The sequence below is a fragment of the Mesocricetus auratus genome, unplaced genomic scaffold (genome assembly GCF_017639785.1).
Source record: "Mesocricetus auratus isolate SY011 unplaced genomic scaffold, BCM_Maur_2.0 Super-Scaffold_100038, whole genome shotgun sequence".
NCBI classification, from domain to species: domain Eukaryota; kingdom Metazoa; phylum Chordata; class Mammalia; order Rodentia; family Cricetidae; genus Mesocricetus; species Mesocricetus auratus.
The window spans coordinates 9,065,877-9,073,783 of record NW_024429216.1 but is presented as its reverse complement, the minus strand read 5'-3'; the positions used below and the strand labels follow the sequence as shown (position 1 = coordinate 9,073,783).

The window sequence follows — 7,907 nt, the reverse complement described above, 5'->3', positions numbered from 1 at the left end:
TTTACTAGATTTTTGTACACCTGGTTCTGGAGCAGGAGTATCCAAGTCCATTGCTCACTCTAAAATAGTTTCCATCCAGCTTTTAAATTTTAAAGCAAAGTACATCATTGACTAGCAAGAAGATATTTTAAATTATAAGGTAAAATGAAAACCAAACCAAACCCTGCAAGGTAATCAGTGTTGAATTCCTGGTGTTTCTCTTTCAGGTTCAGGCTCAGCAAGTCCACATTCCCAGGAGTTCTAGAAGGAGTGCTAGAAGGAAAACCTAGATCCAAGGAAGATAACTATACTCACAAAGACACAGGCAATATATAAGCCCACTTTACATAACACCAAAAGAAAAAGGGAGGAGAAACTACACAAAATAACTTCACTGCCAATAAATCAAGCACAAACAAGAATCATCAATCAATGGTCATTGATGTCCCTCAATGTCAACAGCCTCAACTTGCCTATAAAAAGACACAGACTAGCAGAATGGGTACGAAGACAGAATCCATCCTTCTGCTGCATACAAGAAACACATCTCAACATCAAAGACAGACAGTATCTCAAAGTAAAGGGTTGGGAAAAGATATTCCAATCAAACGGACCCAAGAAACAAGCGGGTGTAGCAATCTTGATATCTAACAAACTGGAATTCAAATTAAAATCAATCAAAAGAGACGAAGAAGGACATTTCATATTCATCAATGGAAAAGTCCATCAAGATGAAGTCTCAATTTTAAACATGTACGCCCCAAATACAAAGGCATCTACATTTGTGAAAGAAACATTACTAAAGCTCAAATTCCACATAAAATCTCACACACTAATAGGAGGGGACTTAAACACTCTGCTCTCACCACTAGACAGGACCTCCAGACAGAAACTTAACAAAAAAGCAAAAGAATTAATATAAGTTATGACCAAACTGGGTTTAACAGACATCTGTAGAACATTCCAACCAAACACAAAGGGATATACCTTCTTCTCGTTGCCACATGGAACCTTCTCTAAAATGACCACATAATAGGAAACATAGCAAATCTCCACAGATACAAAAAAATTGGGATAACCCCCTGTATCTTGTCATACCACCATGCAGTAAAATTAGAATTCAACAATAACACAAATCGCAGAAACCCAACAAACTCATGGAAATTGAACAATGCTCAATTGCACCATCCCTTTGTAAAGTAAGAAATAAAAAAAGAAATTAAAGACTTCCTGGAATTCAATGACAATGAAGACACAACATACCCAAACTTATGGTACATTTTGAAAGCAGTGCTGAGAGGAAAGTTCATAGCACTAAGTGCCCACATAAAGAAACTGGAGAACAGTCATGCTAGAGAATTAATAGCACAGCTGAACGTTCTAGAACAAAAAGAAGCAAACTCACCCAGGGGGAGCAGACGCCAGGAAATAATCAAATTGAGGACTGAAATCAATCAAGTAGAAACCAGGAGAACATTGTGAACAATCAATGAAACAAAGTGTTGGTTCTTTGAGAAAATCAACATGATAGACAAACCTCTGTCCAAACTAACCAAAAGACAGAGAGAGAGCATGCTAATTAACAAAATCAGAAATGAAAAAGGGGACATAGCAATGGACTCTGAGGAAATCCAGAGAATCATCAGGGCATACTTTGAAAATCTGTACTCCACAAAATTAGAAAATTTAAAGGAAATGAACAATTTCCTGGATAGATATCACTTGCAAAAGCTAAATCAAGAGCAGATAAACAATATAAACAGACCTATAACCCTTAAGGAAATAGAAGCAGTCATCAAAAGTCTCCCAAACAAAAAAAGCCCAGGCCCAGATGGCTTCAGTGCAGAATTCTACCAGAAATTCAAAGAAGGGTTAATTCCAATACTCCTCAAAGTGTTCCACTGAATAGAAGCGGAAGGCTCACTGGCAAACTGTTTTTACCAGGCTAAATTACCTTGATACCCAAGCCACACAAAGACACAACTAAGAAACAAAACTACAGACCAATTTCCCTCATGTACATCGATGCAAAAATACTCAATAAAATACTAGCACACCGGATTCAAGAACACATCAGAAAAATCATCCACCATGATCAAGTAGGCTTCATCTCAAGAATGCAAGGATGGTTCAACATTAGAAAATCTATCAATGTAATCCAACATATAAAGAAACTGCGAAAGAAAAACCACATGATCATCTCACTAGATGCTGAAAAAGCCTTTGACAAAATCCAGAACCCCTTCATGATAAAAGTCCTAGAGAGATCAGGGATAACAGGAACATACCTGAATATAATAAAAGCAATATACAGTAAACCAACAGCTAACTTCAAACTAAATGGAGAGAAACTCAAAGCAAGTCCTCTAACATCAGGAACAAGACAAGGCTGTCTACTCTCTCTATATCTCTTCATTATTGTACTTGAAGGCACAGCTACAGCAATAAGACAACAAAAAGAAATAAAGGGATACAAATAGGAAAAGAAGAAGTCAAGCTTTCACTATTTGCAGATGATATGATAGTTTACATAAGTGACCAGAAAAACTCCGCAAGGGAACTCCTAGAGCTGATAAACACCTTCAGCAAAGTGGCAAGATACAAGGTTAACTCAAAAAAATCAGTGGCCCTATTATATACAGATGATGAAGTGACTGAGAGAGAAATCAGAGAAACCTCACCCTTTACAATAGCCATAAACAGCATCAGGTATCTGGGGATAATGTTAAACAAGGAAGTGAAAGACCTTTATATCAAGAACTTTGAGTCTTTAAAGAAAGAAATCAAAGAGGATACCAGAAAATGGAAAGATCTCCCATGCTCTTGGATTGGTAGGATCAACATAATAAAAATGTCAATCTTGCCAAAAGCAATCTACAGACTCAATGCAATCCCTATCAAAATTCCGGCACAATTCTTCACAGATCTGGAAAGAACATTACTCAACTTTATATGGAAAAACAAAAGGCCCAGGATAGCCAAAACAACCCTATACAATAAAGGAACTTCAGGAAGCATCACCATATGTGACTTCAAGCTCTATTAGAGAGCTATAGTCCTGAAAACAGCTTGGTATTGGCACAAAAATAGGCAGGTAGACCAATGGAACCAAATTGAAAACCCTGATTTTAACCCACACACCTATGAACACTTGATTTTTGACAAAGAAGCTGAAACTATACACTGGAAAAAAGAAAGCATCTTCAACAAATTGTGTTGGCATAACTGGGTATTGGCATGCAGAAGACTGCAGATCATTCCATGTCTACCGCTTTGCACAAAATTTGAGTCCAAATGGATCAAAGAACTCAGCATAAATCTAACCACACTGAAACTCTTAGAAGAGAAAGTGGGAGATACTCTTTAACGAGTTGGTACAGGAGACCACTTCCTGAACATAAGACCAGTATCACAGACACTGAGATCGACAATTAACAAATGGGACCTCCTGAAACTGAGAAGCTTCTGTAAGGCAAAGGACACAGTCAACAAGACAAAAAAGCAGTCCACAGAAGGGGAAAAGATATTCACGACCCCACATCTGACAGAGGGCTGATCAACAAAATTTACAAAGAACTCAAGAAGCAAGTCTCCAAAACACCAAAGGATCCCATTAAAAGGTGGGCTACAGAACTAAATAGATTCTTCTCTATAAAGGAGACCAAAATGGCCAAGAGACACTTAAGAAAGTGCGCAACATCCTTAGCCGTCAGGGAAATGCAAATCAAAACAACTCTGAGATGCCATCTTCCTCCTGTCAGAATGGCTAAAATCAAAAGCACCAACGACAATTTATGCTGGAGAGGATGTGGAGAGAGGGGAACACTCCACTGCTGGTGGGAGTGCCAACTCTACACCCACTTTGGAAATCAGTATGGAGATTCCCCAGGAAAATGGAAATCAATCTACCATAAGACCCAGCACTTCTACTCTTAGGCATATATCCAAAAGAGGCGAATTCATACAACAAGGGCATCTGCTCCACTATGTTCATAGCAGCATTATTTATAATAGCCAGAACCTGGAAGCAACCTGGATGCCCCTCACCTGAAGAGTGGATAGAGAAAATGTGGCACATTTACATATGGAGTACTACTCAGCAGAAAAAAGATAGTGGAATCTTGAAATTTGCAGGTAAATGGATGGCACTAGAAGAAACCATCCTGAGTGAGGTAAGCCAGTCACAAAAAGACAAAGATGGTATGTACTCACTCATATATGGATTTTAGATGTGGATCAGGATAGTGCTAATCTGCACTTCCACTGACAGAGAGTCTGAGAAACAGGAAAGAACCTAAGAGAGATGTGCATGGTACCCGAGAGAAGAGGAATGAGGCAAGATCTTCTGAACAGATGGGGAACAGGGTGAAGGGTGGGGGGGGAGTGGAAGCTGGGAAGAAGAGAGAGGGAAAAGAGGAAGAGAGAGGGAAAAGAGGAAGAGAGTAGGTCTTGGGGAGCAGGAAGGTTGAGTGGAAGAGATAATAGGGGGAGAACAGGATGAGAAATACCATAAAAGAGGGAGTCATAGGTTCTAAGATAGATCTGGCAACAGTAAGACCTCTAGTGATCTAAAGGGATGACACCACCTGGCAAGCTAAGCAATAGTGGAGAGACCACCTTAAATGCCTATTCCTGATAGTGAACTTGATGTCTATTACCATCCTGGAGCCTTCATCCAGTGACTGATGGCAGCAGAATCAAACACCCACAGTTAAACACTGAACTGAACCCAAGGAACCCAGTGACAGAGAGAGGAGCCATGAGCAAATTGGCAAAGAATGGGCTGGCAAAACCAGCAGAGACAGCTGATCTGAACAACGGTAGCTCTTGGACCCCCAGACGGACAGCTGGGAGGCCAGCATGGGACTGATCCAGACCCCCTGAGTGTGAGAGTCAGTGAGAAGACCTGGGCAACCTGTGGGGCCCTGGGCAGTGGATCAGTGTTTATGCCTGGCATACAAACTGACATCGTGTGTCCATAACACATAGAGGGATGCTCTCTCAGCCTGGACTCTTAGGGGAGTGCCTGGACCCTGCCCTGAGTGAAATGACAGACTCTAGATATCCCCTATGTGGAAGGAAGTGGCGTTTGGGTGGGGGCTTGTCCCGCGCTACTGTCTCGCCAGCAAGAACGACACGGCACGCTCAGGATCCTTCTACAGTAAAGCTTTAATGCGTCTGAGAGGGAGAGCATAAGCTTACAGAGCGGAGACCCCAAACACATAAAACCCCTTCCTTATATAGGCCAGCAACCTTCGCCTGGGACGTGTCACCCCCTGACTGGCTGTTGCTCAATGGCCCATGTGACGCCACGGGAGAGGCAGGGACCCAGGGATGGAAAATTACCCAGCGCATGTGTATTCTGTTTGTTCACCAACGGTGCCTGCCGGATGCAGGTGCTATCTTGTAATGGAGAATGCAGGAGTGGCTCCCTACATCTCCCCCTTTTTTATTTAAGAACACAATAAAAAAATAGGAACAAAGTTAACGAGGCTCCCCACTATGAGATGGTAGGTCACCCACATAATGAGGGATAGAGAAAGAGGTTGTACCTCCCAGAACAAAATTTAAGACCATATGTGAGAGTCACTATGGGGCTGTCAATTCACCCCAAAATGACTTCAACCCGTCCTCTGCCATTTTTCTGGGAAAGGGAGACTAGGGCAGGCAACCCTTATGCGGGACAACATGCCTCCCAGAGAGCCATGTGTCCCTCTGTGCGATGCTTTGCTCGGCATCCCTCGTGGGCTGCTCAGACCGGATACTCTACCCTGTGCAATGAGCCTACGCTCCGGGTGTGCAAGAGCTGTCCGGCCGGCGGCCTACTGCTTAAGCATTGTAAGCCAAATGTCTGTGGAGGCCCCCTGTTCCAAAGCTACTAGCGCTTGGGCAATAACCACCTTGTCCCTCTTATTTTGAGCCCTGAGCCTACAGACCAGCCAAAGAAGCAACAACAGTCCGCAGCAAATGGCTGCGCCAAATAATCCCACCCCCACCCATTCTTTAAAGTAGGAAACAGCAGAGGCGATCCAAGATGACAATCCCTCCGTCAGAGACAGATCCAAGCGCGTGGAGTTGACCTGGATAATAGCGGTTCTCAGCTCCCGAAGCGTCTGCTCAGACTCAGAAGTCCAATCTGTAACATGAACTGAAAAAGACTTTTAGACAAATTAGCTGCTTTGGTAAAATTCTCATATTGGATGGAGGTGATACATAGGCCTGGGAGTTTCTGCTCGCAGCCTAGTTGGGCCATCTGCCACAATATGTCCAATTGCTCCTGCACTAAATCAATGTGCGGTTTACTAGCATCAAACCACCCTGTATTTGGGTGTTTGCAGAGGCCTGTTTGTCTAGGGCTTCGGACACCGTGGCCGATAAGCCATTGATAGCCTGTGCCGTTTGCACCGAGTTGGACAATGCGAGGGCAGAAGCTGTAACCGCCGCCGTGACTGCAGTAGTGGTCACGATGGCAACAATTATTGCAGAAATCCCAAAATCTCTCTTTGGTCTGAAAAGCGTCATACTACTAGGTGCTTCCACAGGGACAGGTACAAACCGCGGCATGCGAGTCACTACAGCTAAAGGGAATTTCACAGCATCCCAACACAACGTGTAGTAACGCCCTCCTGATTTGTAATCCAATTTAGAGCCATTACTCTCATTAATAGTCTTATTGCTTACAATCCAAATAAAAGGAAGCTAAACACACACCGGTGTGGGATCATAATTTGTATGTATGAAGGATTGATATTTTATGTCACTGGCCTTCCAGCTGAATGACCCAGAGCTATGGCCCGACTGAAGGGCGCTGCCAACAGACCCTTTCCAGTCAAACTCCAGCTGCCCTTTTTCACCTTTACCCCCTTTAATCATTGCCATAGGTGTAAGGTCAGTGCAGCTTCCATTAATGCTACAAAGCAGCCATTGGTCAAACGGGTTAAGGTTGGATTGCATAGGATCTAGAGATGTGAAGTTAATTCCCATACCCGTATTGGGGGAAAAGGAAAAGAAGCCTTCAATAGCCCAAGCAGAGCCCCTGGACTGGCACCCAATCCAGGGTAAAGTCAATTCTTCAGTTTGCTCCCCTCTACAAAAGGGGGCTAATTTTGGCTGACGGGGTGGAGCTGTGGAGATATTTACCACTGGGAAGCGTGGCCATCATCCATAAATTACACAGGCATTAGCCATAACTATACCTCCTGTTCTCCAGGTGGTCTCCTTGAGCCATGCCGAGGATTGATTGCTTAATAAAATGCAAGGCATATCAGCAGCGCTTTGGTCAACTGCTGAGAAACAAAGGCTTCCTTTAAGAGAAATAGTTCTATTTTCACCAAGCTCCTGAATCTGTTCATCTTTAGGCAGGAAAGCTAGGCCCAGCTCCTTATTAGTGGCAAAAAATCGGGGAAAAACCTGTGCATTATACATCACCGGCATCGGAAGTGGGAACGTTGACATGATTCCCCAACGCGGCTCCCCCTGGACAGCTGGGGTTTTGATCATCATCAGTAACACAAGGAGGAGCAGCTTGCTCCCCCTTTTCATGTGTCTGGTCTGCTGCATCCTTCTGTTCCATGACTGTCCTGGTAAGTCTTTCAGGGACCCAGAAAGGGTTTTCTTCATTCTGTGGGAAAACACAAACAGCTCCCCTGAATCTTATTAGAATAGGATCCGGGCCTTTCCATTCATTGGTTAACACATCTTTCCATTTCACCAGTTCCTTGGGTCGATGTGGGTCTGAGCACTGCCGCTCTGCTGCAGTCTGACCATGCTCATCTGAGTTTAAAAAATTAATGGTGAAAAGCGCCACTGCTATGGCAACTCGTGGCACTGGGGGTAAATCCTTTATTATTCCCCCTCTTTGTTTAATTAAGTATGATTTGAGCGTGCGATGTGCACGCTCAATGATGCCCTGCCCTTGAGGGTTATAT

General features: G+C 43.4%; 1 long non-coding RNA gene across 1 annotated transcript in view; it reads left to right on the top strand.

The window, feature by feature from the left end:
* LOC121135489 overlaps positions 1–344 on the top strand; it is a 94,795-nt gene extending 94,451 nt beyond the window's left edge. Inside the window, exon 4 of the long non-coding RNA XR_005872595.1 lies at positions 207–344. This is a non-coding gene — a long non-coding RNA (uncharacterized LOC121135489). The remainder of the gene's footprint in view (positions 1–206) is intronic.
* The last annotated feature ends 7,563 nt before the right edge of the window (positions 345–7,907 follow it).